The sequence below is a fragment of the Schistocerca americana genome, chromosome 1 (genome assembly GCF_021461395.2).
Source record: "Schistocerca americana isolate TAMUIC-IGC-003095 chromosome 1, iqSchAmer2.1, whole genome shotgun sequence".
Lineage (NCBI taxonomy): Eukaryota > Metazoa > Arthropoda > Insecta > Orthoptera > Acrididae > Schistocerca > Schistocerca americana.
This window is the reverse complement of record NC_060119.1, coordinates 467,208,118-467,231,414: the sequence shown is the minus strand read 5'-3', so window position 1 is coordinate 467,231,414 and position 23,297 is coordinate 467,208,118.

Sequence of the window (23,297 nt, the reverse complement as noted above, 5' to 3'; positions counted from 1 at the left end):
GGGGTGAGAGTGTCACTGATATGATATTCTTTGCGGCGAGATCTATTTACGAAATTTCAGTCGCCAACTTTTTCTTCCGAATGCGATACAACCACCTACGTAGGGAGAAATGGTCATCATAATAAAATAAGAGAAATCAGAGCTCGAACGGAAAGATGTAGGTGTTTCTTTTTCCCAAGCTCCATTCGAGAGTGAAATGGTAGAGAAAATGGTTCGATGTACCCTCTGCCAGGCACTTAAGTGTGAATTGCAGAGTAACCATATAGATGTACACTTCTGTCATGCGATTCTCTTCGGTCGTCGTTGGTCCCGTTCTTGCAGGATCTTTTACCGACCGCAGCGACGTTGGAGATTTGATGTTTTGCAGGATTCCTGATATTCACGGTACACTCGTGAAATGTTCGTACGGGAAAATCCCCACTTCATCGCTACCGAGGAGATGCTGTGTCCCATCGCTCGTGCGCCGACTACAACAGCACGTTCAAACTCAAATCTTGACAACCTGCCATTGTAGCAGCAGTAACCAATCTAACAACTTTACCAGACACTTATTCTCTTATATAGGCTTTGCCGACCGCAGTGCCAAATTCTGTCTGTTCACATATCTCTCTATTTCAATAGACATACCTATACCATTTTCTTTGGCGCTTCAGTGTAAAAACTATGCACATGTGTTAGAGGGACAAATTTCACAACTTATCGATGTAATATTGTTTTGTTATTGCGAAAAACTGTTATAAGAAGAATCCATACATATTGTAAAAATGTGTGTGTGTGTTTATGTGTGCGTGTGTGTGTGTCTGTCTGCCAGCAAGAACCACCGAACTATCATAATTCAGCAGCTATATGTCGGAAGTTCCATGCGGCTTTTCGCGGATGATGCTGTAGTATACAGAGAAATTGCAACATTAGAAAAATGTAGCGAAATGCAGGAAGAACTGCAGCGGATAGGCATTTGGTGCAGGGAGTGACAACGTACCCTTAACATAGACAAATGTAACGTATTGCGAATACATAGAAAGAAGGATCCTTTATTGTATTATTGTATGATAGCGGAACAAACACTGGTAGCAGTTACTTCTGTAAAATATCTGGGAGTATGCGTGCGGAACGATTTGAAGTGGAATGGTCATATAAAATTAATTGTTGGTAAGGCGGGTACCAGGTTGAGATTCATTGGGAGAGTCCTTAGAAAATGTAGTCCATCAACAAAGAAGGTGGCTTACAAAACACTCGTTCGTCCTATACTTGAGCATTGCTCATCAGTGTGGGATCCGTACCAGGTCGGGTTGACGGAGGAGATACAGAAGATCCAAACAAGAGCGGTGCGTTTCGCCACAGGGTTATTTGGTAAGTGTGATAGCGTTACGGAGATGTTTAGCAAACTCAAGAGGCAGACTCTGTAAGAGAGGCGCTCTGCATCGCTGTGTTGCTTGCTGTCTAGGTTTCGAGAGGGTGCGTTTCTGGATGAGGTATCGAATATATTGCTTCCCCCTACTTATACCTTGTGATATTCGCTATTGTGATATTCGCTATTTTTGGCTTAATTAAAACAGCAAATTCAGCCAGAAGGCAAATACTTGTTTATAAAGAATGATTAATATATAATAAGGCGTCGCATGGCGACGGTGGAATTTTCTAGATAATGTAATTCGTCGTCTTTGAGCGGCAATATAAACAGAAAAGTACGGATGGATATGCGATCCTTCACTATTTTGTTCGCTGGAGAACAAATGAAGCCTTGAGCGCTAAAAAGACTTTTACTGTTTTTCTCGAGTAAGACGGACGCAGATTTGTGGCGGTCTGATCTAATTATTTTTACTAAATAACTAAAAACGTGTTCCGTCTAAGTTTTGAGTGAAGTGTAGGAAGAAGAACTGTTGTAACTTACCGTGACGAAGCACGAGCGACTCAAGAGGACAATGGCTATATAAAAGAGCGCTCAATGGACATGATATGGACATAAAAATCTACCGTCATTGTTGTATTAAGCTTAAGGTACGATATATGTTTTAGTTATAATAAATATTTGTTCTGGGAATACTGAATCATTCAGCAGTGCTCATTTCTATTATCTCCTCAGTATTATTTTCATTTTAATTATGCATTTTGCTAATATTACAGACACCAAGATCAGCAGTCTAATGTGCGTGTTACATTGATAAAAAGAAAACTGTTTTATCGTCTTCTTGCATCAGCTTTAATATCGAATTTCCCTTTTGTGTGATGTTACAGTTGTTTTTGCGCCCTTAAGAACTTTCTGGTCCCTTAGGAAATTGTTTTGTCATAACAATAACTTCACAACCGGGTATGATCGTATCTACGATCATGAAGTAATTAGAAAGACGATAACGCAATTTCTTAATCAATAGCACGCTAGTTGAGACTGCCTCAAGCCACGCGAAACCGCAAGTAAAAACTATTCACATCTCATAATGCAATATTTTATGACAATGGTCAATCCATGATTCTTACGCCAATTGTGATTGATAAAACAGTAAGCTAAATCTCAATTTCCAACTTTCCATTGAATAACAACATCACTTCTATTTTGTAACATCACACTTGGCGCCCGAACAGGGACTTGACCAAAAATTAGTTCAAATACTTGGAAAATTTTCTATGTGCTTTTGTTAATAAATGTTCTGTCGTTTCATGTACACATCATCTCTCTGTGAGAAAAACGGAATATATGCTGGTTGATAACGCAGTTTAATTACCGAGAGATAAGAAAAGAGACGTGAATTTGCTGAGACAACATAGCGGTATTCAAGCCATCAAAAAGTAAGTCAGAATTTTGCATACGCAGTGTAGTGCTTCAGTAGCAACGTTGCTTTTCCAAGTCGATCCACATCCTTTCTGTCTCCTTCCCGCTATAGAAAATCTGCTTTATTTTATCTTTCAAAGTAAAATTCTTCGTAGTCTGATAATAGAAATTATTTCTCCCCATTGTTAGTATACCTGTATTGCATTTTCAACATGGTGGATAGTGTGCGCAATTTGTAGTGAAGAGCATCTTCATTCATTTGTCTGAAACGTTTAGATTCCATCTTGTCTTCTCGCCAGATAGAATTTCATTTGTTGCTCACGCGAGAGCGGTGCTCTTAGCGGACTCACCACGTCACTGACAAACGACGAAAGCCTTGCGTAGCACCTGATTTACTGACGAAAATGGCAGATAGTAAACAGAGACAGGTGACAACAGGAGACGGGAGTGAAGACGTTAATAGTATTCCATACCCTTTACGATCGCGAACGGTAGGTTCCCGTGTGGAAACTGAACTAACCATGTCTGTAACAGGGGAAAGTGACCCTGAAGTCCAAACTCGTCCCGCTGCAGCTACAAATGACCTCGGTGCGTTAATGGAAATGCTGAAACAACAGTTTAACGCAGTAAATGAGAATATAAAAACACAAAATGAGACTATAAAAACACAAAATGAGACTGTTAACGCCCGACTAGATGCTATAAGCGAATCATTAAAAACAGAGCTAGGCACAATCAAAACAGATCTGCATAAAGAAATTACGGCTGAATTAAATACCCATTTGGGTGAGGTGCAAACTAAGATCAGTGATCAAATTCAGAAAATGCAGAAACAGGTGAAAAGTGAAATAGCTGAAGTATCTGGAACATTAAACACAAAAATTCAGGCAGCTACCAAAGAAATTAACTCGGTTAGAAATGCAGTATCTGACATTGAAGGTGTAGTAGAGGATCTGTCGAGGCAGATAGACTCAATCAATATCGAAGAACAGGTTAAGAGCACCGTGAAAGCACACGCGGAGGCATTGTCGGAACACTACAGTGAATGGATAAAGGGTAAAGATATTTTTATCGAAAAGGTCAGGGAGGAGCTTAGGGAGACTGTCAAGGATGTAACTTATGAAATCTTAGCTGCTCCTGGTAAGTCGGGAGACATAGTAGTTTCTGAATTGGGACAGATTCGGAGGACACTTACACGGGATCTTCCCGAGTGGAAGCAGCAAGTAGTGGACGAAGTCAGAATGCTGAGAAACTGGGTAGAAAATCCGCACACACATACGCAAACTACAGGGAACAACTCTTTAGACGGTGACGAATGTCAGTTAACTCCTTATCGTTCACCGCCTGATTACATGCAAAACAACAGTCCTGTTGAGTCCCGAGTAGGGAAACTAAATGATCCGCCCACAATTGTGAGTTTAATGCAAGAGGAAAGTGTGATTAAGCATCGCACTTTTCCTGTTTTTCATCCGCAGAAGCGAGAAATACACCCCATCGTGTTCCTAAAGAATTTTTCCGGCATATTTCCCAGGAGCTGGACAGACAGACAGCGTATTCAGTTCGTCACTGGCTTTATTTCTGGTGATGCAGCATTATGGGGAACGGAAATGGTAGACACGTGTATGAATTATGAAGAGTTTGAGAAAATGTTCTTGGCAAAATTTTGGAGTAATGGGGTACAGCAAAGATTAAGGAAGGAGGTATATGGTGCGGAAATTTTCAATGAGAAGCATGGAAGTCTCCGGCGATACTTTGAGAAGTATCTAGCAAAAATTAAATTCTGGGATTCTCCGATTTCTTCCAAGGACGTAATTATGATTCTCAAAAGCAAACTCCCTGTGTCTATTAGAGAGAAATTAGTAAATGTGTCCGAAGAAGACACGGATGTATTCCTTTCTGTGCTGGATTCCTCAGATTTAATTAGCGAGGATGTGCGCTCCAAGGTTGGCAGCGGCAAATTCTTCCCTGGCAGCCAGCAGAATGCATCGCACGCGGACAACAATGCGCTCAAGGAGAGAGCGAGCTACTGCGACCGCTGTTACCAACCTGCCAGCCGTTATCAAAACGCAAACGGCAATAACTTTAAATGGAAGCAGAAAACCAATTACAGTAATCAGCAGAGATACCACCCAATTTACAACCACCAGGTACAACATCAGTACGGAAACCCACCCTTTAATTCTGCGCCTGAGCAGTATGGAAATTCTCCACAAACTAGTGGTAATTTTTCAAATGGGCCAGTGTACAATCAAAGTTATAGGTCGAAAAATAGCGAGTGGCATGGGCAAGGCGGAGGCCACCCAGCACAACATAAGAACAACTATTCACAGGATAGAGGACCGCGGAACAATTTTCAAATGGCACCAAATGCGAACTTTCCTTCACAAGGAAATGGTTTTGCCGGCAACCAAAAGATCCGGCGACATCAGCCTTCTCAAGTACTCTATTCACAAGCGAATGCACCCAGTGGATTTTACCCCTCTACACCGGCATTTGTACCACATAACCAGCACCAATATGAAACGGAACAAACACTTAAGGCCATGAATGACAAACAGGTTAAACATCCTGCGGAAAATTAGAGGCAGCGCCTTTCAGCCTCCTAGAGGTCGCTGCCGGTTCCAGTGGGGGTACTAACGAATACTCTGATTCTGAGTATGTTAATGCGATACGGTACGACCATGAGACCGACTTACGAGATGACCTTGCACCTGACCTAGAAGCTCAAGACATTAATGACATTTATGATGAACAGGTCCAGGCTTCGATTAAGATTTCTATTGCCAACATTCCTGTCACAGCCATTGTTGATACAGGAGCAAACATCAATGTCATGTCACCATGTCTCTTCAGACAGGTGTCTTCTGTTTCAAAAGTTTTATCATTGCCGATTCAGGGCTGCTCCATATCGGGAGCGATTGGTCCATTGAAACAGAGAGTTAGTTTACAGACACAGCCTCAACTGCAGATAGCATCTGTTTTGGTTTCTTACCTCTTGCGTACTGGAAATTCCCTTGTGTGAACTGTTAATGATAAGTATTGTGTTGAACAGCGCACTGACTACATGGTAACGACTACTACATGTAAACTTTAAGTATTAAATGCTATGTATGGAAAAATTGTTTATAGTGATGGACATGAACTGATATTTCTTCAACAAGCTGAAGCAGGAAATTGAGGTTGCACCAAGAATTTCAATTTAATTTTAAGTTAGTATTAAAAAAAAAAAGTGCTTGCGAGGCGATTGCCCGGAGCTATATAAATATGTAAAGGTGAGAAATGGAGGAGGATGCGTAAATAAGCACTTCTCTCAAGGTACAAGAATATTTATAGATTTATTTTTAGTAATGTAAGTACTTGAAGTTCTGTAGTAAAAGCCCAAATTACCTGCTTAAAAAAAAGGGTACATGTTCAAACAGTCCAGACAGTGGACAGGAGTAGAAGAAATAGCTTAAAGTTCAGTTAAAGCGTGCTGTTAAATGGAAAAACAAGTGGTAACCCACATGTGTTCACGCAAGGAGACAATAAGCTGTAGTAAACTAAGTTAGGTGAAATACAGTACAAATGGAGGCAAACCATGAAGCATCAATAATGTAGCGTAAGTACTCCACGAGGCCATTAATTGCTATGAAAGTAAACTATTTCCCTGTGATCTGAGCCCATTGTAAAGAGTATATGAGGAATGTTAGCTGACGAATTGATTTCAGTAGAATCAAGTTACTAAATAACCACACAGCAAGCCCCCTGTATCATAAATAAGTCCAAGTAAAGATCTTCAGAAGATCTGTAGTGTAATCTAGCGACCATTCAATACCCTAATTGAAGGCTAATCTAAAGAACAAGCAATGCAGTGATATTTAAACTTAATATTGACTATAACCTGAGTAAGACGTAGAAGTAGCAAAGCATGCTGTAAGGAAGGAGGTTGAAGTTTATATATGTGCCTATGTTTATTAAGATAATTTTATTTACATGCAGATTTTATTGCAAAAATGTCTCCTAAGACACTCCTCTTATGAAATCCATTTTCCTTGTGCCCGTTCCTTTTGATCCTGGTTCATTAACCCAGACCAAGGGTCGACTTGTAAAAGGCACGTGTGCTTCGAAGCAAAGCAGTGCTTATGAGAAATGAGACACGTAGCGTGATGAACTTCGCTAGCTTTGGTAATGTTTGTTATGGACCGGTTGCGTAAACCCAGTGAACTGTCGGTAATTCCATTCATGCGAAAAAAAAAAAGTAGACACGCGTTACCCTATTTTTTTTTTTTTTAACAGAGAACGATTGCTGAGTACATGAAGCGAAGAGGGAGACCTATTGTTATCCAGTCTGCCCTCAAATATATATATATATATAAAAAAAAAAGATTCAGCGTTAAATGCGTACTCGTTATGTAGTAGATACGCTGCGTGGCAGTAGAAAATGATCTTGGGTGCACTAAAGAATAAATGCAACGAGTGTTGCGAAGCCTGTAGTTCTCATAATGAGGAGATGAGCCCTTAAAAGAAAGTTTGAAAGAATATTTTTAGGTTCACTAGTGAAAGTAAACCTTGAGATATAAAGAGTCCATTCATAAAGCAGTTGTTCACTGGACTTAACAAAAGGAGTGACCATTAATTGTAAATATTAGCTCGTAAGTGATCTTTTGTAAATAGTAGAATATAAGTCTTTCTGTACCAATGGAGGAAACCTGCAAAATTGGTTGTTTTGTAAATGAACTCTATCGGCGAAGGAACTAAGCACGAATGCTGTGTGAAGATGCACACTAAAGTGCGACGTGCATAATAAAAATAACTGTTCACTGCATACTAGTGGTAGTGTTGTACTGCAAGTGTAAAAAAGAGAAGTCAAGGCTACGACAACAGGTGCAACGCAAACTTCAGTGTTGTTCTAAGTGCAGCGACAGCTAAAACATTCGTCGTCACTTACCTGTGAGCCTCATGGGAGGCAGTTGACAGAGAAGTATGGAGGCAGCTTCAGTGTCTGGCTCCTCCGATGGAAAACGCGCGCGAGGTGTTTGTATCGATGCACTCGTGTGATACGAAGTTCACAAAAAAAAAAGGGAGCAATCGACGACCAGCAGCTCTGTTACAGCCTGAGCGCGAACGGATACTAAGTATTGGAGCTCACGCAACACTGTGCAGCCGCTGTGAGTGGCTGACGTGTGGGTGACGAAACAATCCAAACTTTAAACTGCTAACCGCCATGACTTCAATCGTACATACTGGAGGAAAGACATTTGTACACTTGTGTGACTACATTTTCATATGTAAATTAAGCAATTTTCTTGAGTTGAAGTTAAGATGAGTGAGAAGTAGATTGATAGATTACTCAGGCCTTAAAGCCATTAATACCGGCACTCCTGAACACTGCTAAAATGAATTATAACCCTGTCTCTTGATGGACAAAGAAAATGAATCTGCACTATAGGAAGACCCTAAACTCCAGACCAGTCCCGATCCTTAACAAATGTATCAAATAGGTTGTAAGTTATACTAATAATTTTCCACTTCTTCTGTTTCATATTGTAAATAAAAACCCGGGAAGCCACTTGAATTCCTGGCACCACAGTGGAAAGGACAGATGTACTGCATAATGAACGCCGTAGACAGCTAACACAGAAAGTGAAAGCATCACGAAGTGTAGTGCTACGTTATTAAACTGTAATTGAACCACAAGGAGTCAACAGATGCTCGAACATTGTCCACTCTAGTTTAGTGAAAATAAGCACTCACTGTACTCATGTATTAGTTGTTAAGCTCAAGAGAAAGTAATTCCTGAATTCTATCCCCTGAAGTGCGAAATGAACGTTCACTTATTGTTATAAGCAAATATGGACCAAACTTAAAAATGCACATAAATGTTAGTCTTGGTATTATGGAATGAAGTGACTGATGAACAAAGAATGAAAAACTTTATTTTGAAAAATGATAAATATCTGATATATGTTTATAAATGTAATTTCAATTTAAGTACATGGTACGCCAGTAACATTATGTAAATGTCACACCAAAAATCACGAATATCTCGTGAGGACATGAGGATCGAGGTAATCCTTCGGCATTCCCTCTCTCCTCATGGGAGGCAATGTGATATTCGCTATTTTTGGCTTAATTAAAACAGCAAATTCAGCCAGAAGGCAAATACTTGTTTATAAAGAATGATTAATATATAATAAGGCGTCGCATGGCGACGGTGGAATTTTCTAGATAATGTAATTCGTCGTCTTTGGGCGGCAATATAAACAGAAAAGTACGGATGGATATGCGATCCTTCACTATTTTGTTCGCTGGAGAACAAATGAAGCCTTGAGCGCTAAAAAGACTTTTACTGTTTTTCTCGAGTAAGACGGACGCAGATTTGTGGCGGTCTGATCTAATTATTTTTACTAAATAACTAAAAACGTGTTCCGTCTAAGTTTTGAGTGAAGTGTAGGAAGAAGAACTGTTGTAACTTACCGTGACGAAGCACGAGCGACTCAAGAGGACAATGGCTATATAAAAGAGCGCTCAATGGACATGATATGGACATAAAAATCTACCGTCATTGTTGTATTAAGCTTAAGGTACGATATATGTTTTAGTTATAATAAATATTTGTTCTGGGAATACTGAATCATTCAGCAGTGCTCATTTCTATTATCTCCTCAGTATTATTTTCATTTTAATTATGCATTTTGCTAATATTACAGACACCAAGATCAGCAGTCTAATGTGCGTGTTACATTGATAAAAAGAAAACTGTTTTATCGTCTTCTTGCATCAGCTTTAATATCGAATTTCCCTTTTGTGTGATGTTACAGTTGTTTTTGCGCCCTTAAGAACTTTCTGGTCCCTTAGGAAATTGTTTTGTCATAACAATAACTTCACAACCGGGTATGATCGTATCTACGATCATGAAGTAATTAGAAAGACGATAACGCAATTTCTTAATCAATAGCACGCTAGTTGAGACTGCCTCAAGCCACGCGAAACCGCAAGTAAAAACTATTCACATCTCATAATGCAATATTTTATGACAATGGTCAATCCATGATTCTTACGCCAATTGTGATTGATAAAACAGTAAGCTAAATCTCAATTTCCAACTTTCCATTGAATAGCAACATCACTCTTATTTTGTAACATCACAACCTCCAGAGGAGATCACGGATGCAAAATTAGAGAGATTCGAGCGCGCACGGAGGCTTTCCGGCAGTCGCTCTTCCCGCGAACCATGCGCGACTGGAACAGGAGAGGGAGGTAATGACAGTGGCACGTAAAGTGCCCTCCGCCACACACCGTTGGGTGGCTTGCGGAGTATAAATGTAGATGTAGATGTAGATGAGATGTGTAAAAAAAAATGTCGTATCATGCTTGAAGTTTTATTACACTTATTCTGTACTGCTAAGATACTCTTACAGTCGTGTCAATTTATGGAAATCTCTGACACCTTCCGGCGCTTTGACAGTTTTCAATTGCGAAACGCAAACTGCTGTAGACGAAAGCAGTCGCCATCTGAAGAGCTAGTTGCCATAGAGACATTTACAAAATCGCGTTGTAGGCATGCGAAGCAGCTGCGCTCAGCGTATAGAAACTGTCCGCGATATTACACTAAAAACACAATTCATTTTTAGTTCTCGTTTGAAATAGAAAATTGGCAGAATGAATACCCGACCAATGCCGAGTTTGTCAGCTAGGCTTTATACATTTTCTCATTATGTGTCTGGAATGCAGAAGTAGTCACAATGTGCCGGTTGCCTCATTCCGCATAAGCGTTCGGCCATTGCGTACTTTATCTGCCGCTGAATACAGATGCGCCTTCGTAGAAGGTTCCGGATGCGTTTAATAAATGCTCGCCGCTCTATTCTCGCGCCACAGCGTAAAGTCCCATTGCCGAAGCGCAGCTCGCACTTCGTGAACGACAGGCTGTCAATTCCGCCATCTCGATGTTAATTTTCTGTGCGTTGCCTAAATTAGTCCTGTACGTGCTTTAATGCAGTCCAGCGCTGGTTACTGCCCACAGCTATCGTGTGGAACATCACATGCGGTAAAAGCGAGTGTCAGTGACATCGCGTTCCTTGTGGACACATTTACTTGCTACTGAGGCTGCTTATGATCCATCAGTGGAAATCGCTATTAACGCATGTCGCAGGAATCTATCACTTTAGTCTCTAATAGTATGCCGCTAGCACACGTCGAAACAAATGTTGATAAAGCGTCAGACACTGGCAATTGGTTTTAAGAGTTGCAGCAATTTACATCTCCGTAATGGACTGCTTAATCAGCACGTATAAAAGTCATTAGCCACTTCTAATGATTGTGTCTATCATTACGAAGCTAAACAACATCTCTTATTTTGTACGTGAAACCATGACGATTTCTATAAATAGCTGCGTGTTCTCTCTTTCGACTATACTATTTTACAAGCGAACTCAGCAATGTTTCGTAATTGCTAAATATGTATAGGAATTGGATATACGTCGTAATCTCCTTTTCTCCCATCTCTTTAGCCATTCCTCTTTCCCTGTCTCGTTATCCATCTATTCCTCCTCCCCCCTATCTCCGTCCATCCCTCCTCCCCCTATCTCTGTATTCACTTCCTCCTTCTCTATCTCCTCCTAACACCACCTCCGCCTTCCCTCTCCCTTTGTCCATTTCCTTTCTGTCCATGTCATTTTCCCCTCCTCTCCTTGACCTTGAGTCTTGTATATTATTATTGCAAACGAAACCTTAATTGGGAATTAAAGTCACTTAAAATGAATGCGTAAATCTATTGGGAACATTGCTATACAGTGTAAGAGAGACACCTCTCCAATGCTGGATCTGCGAAGATATTAGCTTCAGTGATAGAATTTCGCGTGGTTTTAATCTGCAGACAGGTAGGATTACGATAGTTTTGGACGTCTCAGATTCCGTATTATTTTGTTAATGGTAAGCAGAGTTATTTATTTATTTATTAATATGGCTCACATGCTGTGCAAAAATACAGGTATATGAAATTAGTGTATGAATGTAACAAAAATACAGAAAAATCACATATAAAACTAACTAAACATCAATATCCAAGTTCCTAATCCGTATATAACAGCTGTATAGTCGGTTTCATGAGGTCGCTCCAACTCACCTGATAGGAATGCAAGGGGCATTCATCTCGATTGAGCTTGATTGTCTAGTTCAGAGCACCACAGCCACAAACCGGAGACTCTGTAGCACCCCATATGTAAAATGAGTCTGCCCATCGACCACGCCCAGTCCGAGATGTGTTCAATTTGACCCATAGTTTCCTGTGGAGTTGTGTGCCAGCGGTATGACAGTTATGCTATCGGAACCGCTCACGCTCTTCAGGATTTTCAATAATTTGACAGTTTTGATCCCACAGGTTTCTCACCTCGATATTACTGGCATCTAGCTGTTCCGCTTGCTGTAAGGCGGGTTTCTTGAACGGAGTCCATTTCGTTGTAGACTTGGTATGTCTTACTGTATGGTAAATTCAAGATTCTCCTGTAGCCTGCGGTATTCCCTAAGCGAGGTCTCGCTTCTACAGATTGCAGTTGGATAAATGTCGCTTAACACAGAAAAGGCAATAAATGGGTTTTGGTAAGATTGTCCCAGTTATCTGTACAGCGGTATTTTCAAGATTTTTAGTGACGGCTCACAAGTGCACGTCGAATGTAATAGCAAGAAAACTACACTCGAAGCTCTGCTGCTTCAGAGTAACAGAAAATGTGTTCTCATTCGCTTACTAACTTCTCATTCGCATGAGCATTGATAATAGTTCTTAAGGTAATTATTTTGGAGTCCACGTTTACTGGACATTTTTCCCTTAGTATTGCCCGTCCCACCCACTCTCAAAAAATGGAATACTTTTTCTACACCATGTGCATATTCCATCACACGACTTACATTAGAATATAGAGAAATAATGTAGACTGAGGCGAACAACTATAAATTTAGACTTTGAGCCATCCTTAAGAGAAAAAGACGTACATCAACACATCACCATTGTACGGAGCATCTATGTAGATAAGTGAATGGCTCATTATTTGAGTAGTAGAACCCAGTAGCTCATATTGGACGACAAATGTTCATCAGAAGCTGATGTGCCGTAAGGAAGTGTAATACGACTTCTAACGTTGTACATAAATGATTTATCAGATAGGACCAGCAGTACTATCAAATTGTCCGTTGTGGCTTATGTTGTTACGGGGAAGTGTCGTCATCGGAAGATCATAAGGAAATGCATAAGGCTTTGGACAAAATTATCGCTTGGGTTAATGGTAGGTAGCTCTGTTTAATGTGTTAATGTCCATAACAAAGAGAAAGAACCACGTCGTTTCCGTTTAAAATATTGGACGAGAACATCTTGAGACGTCACATCCTGTACACCACGTCAGTTGAAAAAGTTTCGACATATACAGACAAGGTGTTGTTTGACGTTGTTAACAAAATCTTGAAAGTTCTTGACAGATTTAGTTAAAGCTAAGTTGCTCTAACAAACAACTGGGCAGACATAGGCTAAGGCAGTGGGGCATTACACAAGTTGTTTCTCTCATAAATATTCTTTCTGCTTATACATAATTTCAAACAAAAATTTTATACAGATGTGCTGTTTTCTTTTCTTCCTCGGAGTTAACAGAAAACAGAAAAGACGTATTTATGGCTTGTCGGCTAAGTCCCATGGTGTCACTCTTGACCACGCCCTTTTATATAAAAAAAATCTTGAAAATACCGCTGTCGAGATAAAAATTCGTAACAGTAGTATTACAAAATTATATGGAACGACATTGGGAGATCCAGCAGTAACCTTGCGCACACCGTCTTCTCAGCAGCCGAGTATCGTGTCCCGGTGTAGCTAAACTACTCAATATGGTGTCCATTCACAGTAAGACATGCTTTTCTCCCGTCTCTTAATCTCTGAAAAACTCCGGGTTAGTCGCGGATTTTTGCTTGTGGGGACTCGCAATCTTTGATGTATTCAGTCCCCAATAAAGATGTACAAGCACGACAGGAACGCGTCATCAGTTTCTGCCAGCGCATCCGTGAACAACAGGGCGATTTTCAGAGCGAGTGACTCCCTAAGATGACGTACAGAAGCATGCCCTAGTATGAACGGACGCTGTTTTGAGGACATTTAGCGATGGCTCTCAAGTGCAAGTCGTGTGTAATAGCAAGCAGATTACAATGAACAACGGTCTTCAAACTGCGGCCAAAACGTGGAAAAAAGTATTCCTGCAGCCCATGGTTGTCAGCCCTATTTTCGAACAACATGAATGTAGCAACTAACTGTCCAATTCAAAAACGTCAACTGACGTTAAGAAGTAGTTGAAAGTGTAGCTTTCATGGTCAGTAACAAACAAAAATACTTACGGAGACAGTAATATTTCAAAATTTCCTTAATTTTAATTGACGTTGAGTCATTCGGCCGTGAACTGAGTGAAGTTGGGCGCTTATCACAGGGTAGAGCTGGTGCTATGTTAGATGGTGTGAGAGAGGGAATACTTTTCTGTTTCTCGTCCAGTACTGACAAATCACGGGCGTGCACGAACGTACCAAGCTGCTGCCATAATATAGATATTAACGTGGAGGTAACAAGGACTCGTGAATGTGCGTTATAGAGGCGATCATCTTCAAATGCGGTTCATATTTGTAACAAGCAATATGAATTTAAATACAATACAATGAGTAGAAGGAAAATGACATTCAAAACATTTAGTAAACATCTGCGATAGGTTATCATATTGCATAAGTCATTTAAACATAGTACAGTTACTACTATTAATCAGTTAATCGTCCGCTCTCACAAACAGCACAACGACACTTAGACATTGTCACAACTTCGGGATCGCTGAGAGTGCCAGCAATATGAAAAAAAGAACAGTCGACGCAGAGTGTTCCGAATGGTGCCGACTTTTTAACGATCAATACTAAGGGATTTGCGGCCAATTTATGGTGCTCTTTTTGTAGTTAATCTACCGGCGGCTTGTAACATACTAGTTTATGTAGGTTAGCAATTAATAAAAAGATCGATACACATGTAGCTCAAGGCGCCGGCCTACAATGTCGGTATTGTCTCTTGAGCAAAAACGTTTGACGACCACTGCATTAGTAGCTCTGCTGTTTAACAGTAACTGCATGAAGTGTCCTCGCATGTTTATTGCACTCTTTAGGTCGCTCATAATAGCAAAGAGCTCGCAGCAGAAGAACTGTGTTTGCGATGAACAAGTGTTCACGCCTCCCAAGGCACGCATTTCAAAGCTCGTGTTTGCTGGACATTTTTTAGAGTCATACTAGCTACCTCTCAAAATGCGGAATACTACGTTTAATACCCTGTATAGAATATCACTAACATTTAGTCCAGGCATGGGCCGTCTGTAGTGACCCACGGGCCTGATTCACTTACATACCTAAGCTCGCTATGTGATGCAATAGTGAAAACTATGGTGTCCGTTGCGTTAATGCTTATGGACTATCGCACCGATACCAATGTCCCCTTTTCCGACACGCCGCGCCGACAAATTATGCCACAAAACACTTTTTTTTAAAGTAAATTCATTTTATGTTCACCACATGTTCCGATGTTTACAGTTATTTAGACATCATGAACATTGTTTCTCTATTTACGACGTTTTACAATAGCTATCTTAAAAAACTTCCGTTGCAAATTTCTAAACCCCGTTAGTGAAGAAACAATTGTCACGACACGCAAATAAATGTAAACATTTGAAGATGTGACGCCAGACATCATGAAAAATACAAGTCCATAAAAGCAACTGGTTGCAGTTAGCCGCGCGGGATTAGCCGAGCGGTCTAGGCGCTGCAGACATGGACTGTGCGGGTGGTCCCGGCGGAGGTTCGAGTCCTCCCTCGGGTATGGGTGTGTGTGTTTGTCCTTATCCTAATTTAGGTTAAGTAGTGTGTAAGCTTAGGGACTGATGACCTTAGCAGTTAAGTCCCATAAGCTTTCACACACACATTTGATTGCAGTTAATTCATTATTGATTATCTTCACTTTCAACATTTGTAGTGTTCTAAAACACCCACAACAGACAATAATTATTTACTGATGTTAATAAGAAGAAGAACTGAAAACATAATACGACAATAAGATAGGCGATCCCAGTCAGCAAGTAATTTGGAGTAACTTTGCGATTTTTGGCCACAGGCAGGTCATTAGAGGTTTTGAAATTTAGTGTGGTAGTATCTACAAATACTATTAACAAGCATTTTCTAAATATTTGACTAAAAATACGTCTCTTCTTAGTACTGGACTTCATGCGAATAAACTCAGCTCACAACTTTTTGCATGGACCGACAACAGATAACTAGCTTCAGTAGCTTGTTCACAAAGCTATGCCCCTGCTGCCGTTATTCAAATCGGTACATTTCGCTAGTAGTCGGTAATTTTCGCTAGTAGTCGGTAATTTTCGTGCCATTCTCGCCAAGTACCAATGTTTGCATTCTATCAGGGTATAGCACAGACGATAGTAAGCAGTGTTGTCAGCACTGATCCAGAGGCGAAAACACTTGTCCCGCAGGCCCTTGAAATAGTAAGTCGTTTCCCTTCCTATCCAGACGCACATCAGCATGTGGGTCCTATCTTCGCGCTTAGACTGGAAACGTTTCTCTCTCTGATGTTCAAATTCATCGGCGGCGAAATTGCATTGCGCATGCGCAGGATAGGCAAAAATATTACTTGTCTCCGCCGTGAGCTACAAACCCAAGGCGAGCCGGCCTCGCCGTGGATTTAGCCCGAAACTGTTCTGTTCGCCGATGGTGCTCGGTGAGATCGACTGTCAGCGCATGTCTCTTAAGCCCGATTTCCCTATTTTATGTCGTTATGACCGTATAAAACACCCACGTAAGACAGAAATGTATACTGTGTTTCTAGATTCGCGTTATAACGTTCTTCTTTTGGTTTCTGACAGTATTCTCAAGGTGTCCGTAACATTCTGCGGAAGTGTCAGAGTATTGAACACTATGTACTAGTCTTAAGCGGCGATAGCTCTCCCGGACATGAGTATTACCCACAAATGTCTTTACGGGCCGGCCGCGATGGTCGAGCGGTTCTAGGCGCTACAGTCCGGAAACACGCGAGCGCTACGGTCGCAGGTTCGAATCCTGCCTCGGACATGGATGTTTGTGATGTCCTTGGTTTAGTTAGTTTTAAGAAGTTATAAGTTCTAGGGGATTGACGACCTTCGATGTTAAGTCCCATAGTGCTCAGAGCCATTTGAACCATTTGTCTTTACGATGAGTAGCAAATAATCGGGTCAAAAACTGAAAAATTGAATATTACTGATGGCTCGTCATCTCACTTGATGAAACTTAATTGCACGAAAAAAAATTTTTTTCACTAGTTATGTATTTTGTGACATGGATGTCTGGTTACTAGTCCACTGGCTAGCACAGTGGTCATCAAACTGCGGCCCGAGACTGGTACTCATACGGTCCACGGTTCTCAGCTGTATTTGATCATAATATGCATATAGCATCCTACAGCCGAATACAAAAACGACGACTAACGTTAAGAGCTTCTTAAGAGCCTGATTTTCCTGCTCAGTAACAAGCAAAATTCTTACAGATACAGTAATATTTTAAGATGTGCTTAAGTTCAATTGACGTCGGTAAATTCGGCCATGAGCTAATTCAAGGTGGCCGCCTACCTCGGGAACGGAGGGGTAAACAGCGCGATCACTGCAATATTCGAAGCTGTGAGAATGGGAAGAATGTTTTCTTGTTTGTCATTCACAACGGACAATTCATCGATGTGTATGCCTCATACCGATCAGCTGCTACGGCACAAATTTCATGCGGAAGTTAACATGGATTCGTGGATGCGCATTGTGGAGACGGTCCTCTTCAAATGCGGTATATATTTGTAGCAAGGAATGCAAAATTCAATTAAGACTACTGTAATACAAGGCAATGAGAAGAAGAAAAATGACATTCAAAGCATTTACTAAACATTTGTGATGGTGCCTCACATTGCAAGAGGTAGAGCGGGGTTATTACCCCCCCCTGCCCCCCCCCCCCTTCATAGGGCTAATCCGCCAAACATCAGAAATTTTGCAATAGTTCGCTAGTTCCTCACAAGGTTAAGGTCGCCTTGTCTTCAGCGTGTGCCAATATCTCTGTGTTGCCGCAAGTGGTTGTAGCAAGGATGTTTTCTGTTATATTGTTGACGGACTGAAGAACGAAGTCTAGAGGCAAGCGAAACGTAGTAGATTATTCCCATAGTCGAATAATACAAGCTAACAAATTAAAATGTACCATGCAGAATAACGTGAAATTTTACATTTTTTCTTACTTGTATAAGAACACAGGTTATGCAGTGTGTGTATCAACAAATATTACAGGCTTTTTCCACGAAGGTCGGATTTGCCGCGTCTTTCGAAATGCCTACACACGTGGCTGTTTCGCCCCGAACACATGGGCGACTCAGTCGAATTATTGATTTAGCTGAAGTTTTACTGCGAAGTTAGAAAGACCTAGGTTTTTTGGTTTCTTTTCTGGTGGTCCGCACATAGAAAAAGAAGAAACCAAGTCCGAGGGAGATATGAAACAACTATTAATAAGTATGTAGGTTCTAAATAACGAAAAAAGTTTACTTGTGGTAAATGGTTTTGATTTTGACACTGAAGTACACTAGGCGAAGTAGTCTCTTGACTGGGTTTGGTAGCCCCACCATTTTTATGTACTGCGATTTCTGCCTTCTTCAGATGTTGGTTTAATATTTTCTTCCTGTAAAGGGAATTTCAACCTTTTATGTACTGGAATGTGTTCACAATTACATATCATAAATGTATCACACTGACAGACCTTTTAAAATGTTTCATTAGCCGAGCGGTCTAAGGCGCTGCAGTCATGGACTGTGCGGCTGGTCCCGGCGGAGGTTCGCGTCCTCCCTCGGGAATGGGTGTGTGTGTTTGTCCTTATCCTAATTTAGGTTAAGTAGTGTGTAAGCTTAGGGACTGATGTCCTTAGCAGTTAAGTCCCATAAGATTTCATACACATTTGAACATTTTGAAAATGTTTCATTTCACATTACATAGGGCTTACAGTAGAAATGAGCGAATAGCTCCGCTGTACCATAATGCTTTTAAATATTACAGTTACTGTTATCAATCTATTGATATTACGCTCAGACGGATTACACGATTATAGAGCAACACGGTGTCAGGCAATTATGTCGAAACTCTGGAACTGATGAGTTTGGCAGCAGTCTGAAACAAAGAGCAGTCTACACGAAGTGTTCGGAATGGCGCAGTCTTTTAACAGTCAGTATTAGGAAGTAGGAAGGATAGCGGCCAATTAATCGCGAACTCACTATGGCTAGTTTATTGGGGCCTCATAATATACTAACTTATATTGGTTTCCAATTACTAATAATGTCGGTACACACGCGGCTCGAGGTGCCACCACCGAAAGCCAGTATTTGTTCTTGAGGAAAAAAGTTTGATGACCACTGGTCTAGCAGAACTGACAAACATATTGGTCAAGTTCGTAATGGTACAAACATAGAGTGCATATAGTTTACTATCGTAAAAGAAATTAATTGCTAGCACTAAACATACAAAACTGTACAATCGCAATCATAAAACACTAAAGCCTATATTGTTAAACGGATAACCCGATTCATGGCTACCGGTCTCAGTTCCAATTTCGACTTCCGGGGGCAAGAAAAATTTTACTATCAATACTTCGTATAATTATTGACGGAATTTAGAAATTTTAAAAGCTGTCATAATCTACCCATTGCGAACCATAACCTTACGTTAACGGTTTAACGCAATAAGTATCTTAGTAGCAGTGTATATGTTTTGCACAGTGTATCACTGCTTGCAGATGCCTCGGTTATATTCATTTATACTCCGTTCATCATAAGAATATACTTGATGTAAACAAACACAAAGGCGATGATTGGTCAGAAGCCGCAGTACACATACAATGGTATTGTTACGTTCTTCGATTTAGGTCCTACTTATGTATTACATTTGCTATTTCTAAATTACATTAAATGAAACTTTAAGAATTCAAATGTATTAACAGCCATCAACGTTCTTCTTAATCACGCTTTAGCTTTGTAGCTTTTATTTCAAAAATCGTGTACAGTCACAGTCTCTGCAGTTTTGTGCTCTGATTGTCGCACTGTTAATACGCATTGTGAAAACGGCTGAGTCTTCTTCCTGTTCCGTAGTGAAACAGGCATGTGGAACACGGTTAAAACATGCCAAGAAGTAGGTTGTTCTCAATATTTTTCATGAATTTGCAGAAATAATCGGCTTTGAAGCTTTCGGATGCACTGTATTACATAAAGTTGACATGCAAATGCTCGTAAACTGTGCAGCGGAATCGGTAACGTAGTGGATTGTTAAGAAATTGCAAGATCATAGTTCGCTGGTTCAGATCTCGCCAGATTCACTTTCTTTTCTCTATCAATTTGAAATACTTCTCTCTCGTAATTATGAAATTCATCATCATTTTTATGAATAATGCACATCTTCTTGTTTCTAATTACATATCGCTCGCGAAATTCCTATTTTCATTTCAAATATAAATTCTTAATTATCGATACTTTATGAAAGTCTGTTAATAAAGATTGCTTAAATTTAAAAAAAATAACAATTTAATTTTTTAAGTAAAAAATGAAAAACCAAATGCACTTTATTTGGGCTATGTCCATTTTTTTATACCACAGATATACATGAGTGTCATAGAACATGAAAAACAATCATTTTTACAACATCTAGCACACAATACAAATGCTGCAGTTTTACATTTGCCACTGTACCATTACAACATGAACCTAACAGAACTGATCTGGAGCCAACTAAAAGGATTTGGCCCGAGAAATAATAAGACTTTTAAGCTGCCATACGTACATAGTGGAACTAACCCACGCAGCTTTTTCACACGTCACTGCCGAACGCAGGCGGGATATAGAACGGCACATCGTAAAAGAAGAGGAGAAAATGCGGCGCCTGCTTGGCTTCATGGATTCTGTTGTTGATCGACTCGTTATCAACGTAGCAGATGACAGTTCCAGGACTGAAATGTATTTCCCGGGTTCGGATAAGGAACGAGCGAAGAGATTACCAGATGACTGACTAATTAATATCTTCGGTGGCTTCTGTATTCAACAACACAGTGAAATCCCTGCAGTATGCCTTTGCATCAGCCACAGCTCGCTCAGAAAAATTACCGTGTGTTTAAGTTAGGAATTTTCATCACTCTTGTTTGTAATTAGAATACTGTCAGGGGAGAACGAGTGCATTTAGTGCTTCCAGCCTGGTCATCTAAGAAGTGCGCGGTAGTGCTGGAGTTTTCCCGGATATTATTTCATTCCCTTCAGGAATTAAATGACGTTCGAAGCTATATTGTTTCTTTGTTCATCTCTTTTTACTTCTGCACTGCAACTGCTTACGTCATTGCAGGTTAAGCAGGTTAGTTTGATCGCTGGCTGACCAGTGCTGCCCAAGTTTAATGCGGCGGTAAAGATGTTGTCCCGCATTATTGCTCAGTCTTTGCGCTTGTAACACAGCACAAAACGTGTCCTAATGATCGTACTTGACTGTACTGGTCACAGCTGGGCTTCCGCTCCACGTGAAACGATATCCAATGAAATTCAAGCAAACTCAGAAGAATATTTTACGTGATGTTTACATCAAGTTTATTCTTATGATGAACAGAGTGTAATACATGAGAATGAGAGCATTTAGTGACCAGCAACAAACTTTACACATAATTTCAAATATTTATGAAATTACTTCTCGCAGGTAACTCCCACAAACTGATGAGTGGAGAAAAGTTTCGCTTGCTACAATTCTGCTGTTCGTGCAGCGATACTGCCGCGACAAGCATGAGGTTTTAATTTATTACTTCTTTAGTATTATATTTAACACATTCTGCAGACAGTATGCACATATACCACTGAGTGTATCAGCGACATCGTGTCGCTGTATGATGTAGATGTAGACACAAATTTCAGTAGATATGACTTCATAACTACAGAGGCGCGTGATAAACTAGCTTTTGCTGAACACGGAGCGCAAATTACGGAGACTGTAGTCATCCAGTGTTTAATAATGAAAGCATTTAGCGACTTCCACAATCTTAAACATTATTCGAAGCCTTTTTTTAACTTTTTCTGGCTAACAAGTTTAAGTCAAATATTTAACACCTTAACTCATTTTCAAAGTAATGAGAAGTTTAAAACTGTTTCACACATACGAATTCGATTCGTTATAGAATCGGGGTTGTCTGGTAACGAATTAATTGGCAAATCGACTTATACTGTAGAATAAAAGAATCTGATTTGGAAGTCAGTCAGGTTTAGTAGTATCAAGAAGTGGAGGGTAACTGAATGCTGTTTACTCATTCAGTAGCTGTACTCCTCTTCTTGTAACTTTCCCATAGTTCGAGCAGTGGCAGATTTTGTACGTTGCGCTTGAATTCTTTCACATTTAGTATCTGATTTACATTCTGGAACCTTCCTAAAATGTCGCTCCGAAGTTCAACGTTACTACTGAAATGCACTTTAAAGGGTACACCCGCTGAAATGTCGAGGCGCGATCACGCATGCACAAACATACACACACACACACACACACACACACACACACACACACACACACACACTCACAAGAGGCACGCACACGCAACACAGGCAATAACGAATACTCCAGTCATATCGAAACCATGTGATTTATCAGCAGAGTAGTAGATTGTCAGAGATTATCAGTCCAGGCACATTAATTTCTCACGGTAATGGAGCACAAAAAAATAATCAGTGCAACTAATCACGTCAGCGGTATTTCCAAGTCACAAATAAAAAACACTGACTCTTTCGATTATTTGTGCCTGTTACTGACAAGACGATATTACCGTCACAAATTCTAGTCTGAAATTAGAATTATACTAATACCATCAGCTGCGCACGGGCGTTGATATAGATCAACGGGGACAGGTGAAAATGTGTGCCCCGACCGGGCCTCGAACACAGGATCTCCTGGTTAAATGGCAGACACTCTATCCATCTGAGCCACCGAGGGCACAGATGATAGTGCGACTGCAGGGACTATCTCACGTACGTCTTCCGCGAGACTCACATTCTCACCTTGTATGTCCACACACTACATTCGTAGTGTCCCACCCCAACACACTCATTACTCGTGGAAGACATTTTTCCAAGTCCCGTAAGAGTTCGGGGAATATGTGTGCATCCGTACAGAAGAAGAAGGTCATGGCCGGTATCGACAGAACTAAGAACAGACACCATATTCATATAAGTACAGGGCTATTACAAATGATTGAAGCGATTTCATAAATTCACTGTAGCTCCATTCATTGACATATGGTCACGACACACTACAGATACGTAGAAAAACTCATAAAGTTTTGTTCGGCTGAAGCCGCATTCAGGTTTCTACCGCCAGAGCGCTCGAGAGCGCAGTGAGACAAAATGGCGACAGGAGCCGAGAGAGTGTATGTCGTGCTTGAAATGCACACACATCAGTCAGTTATAACAGTGCAACGACACTTCAGGACGAAG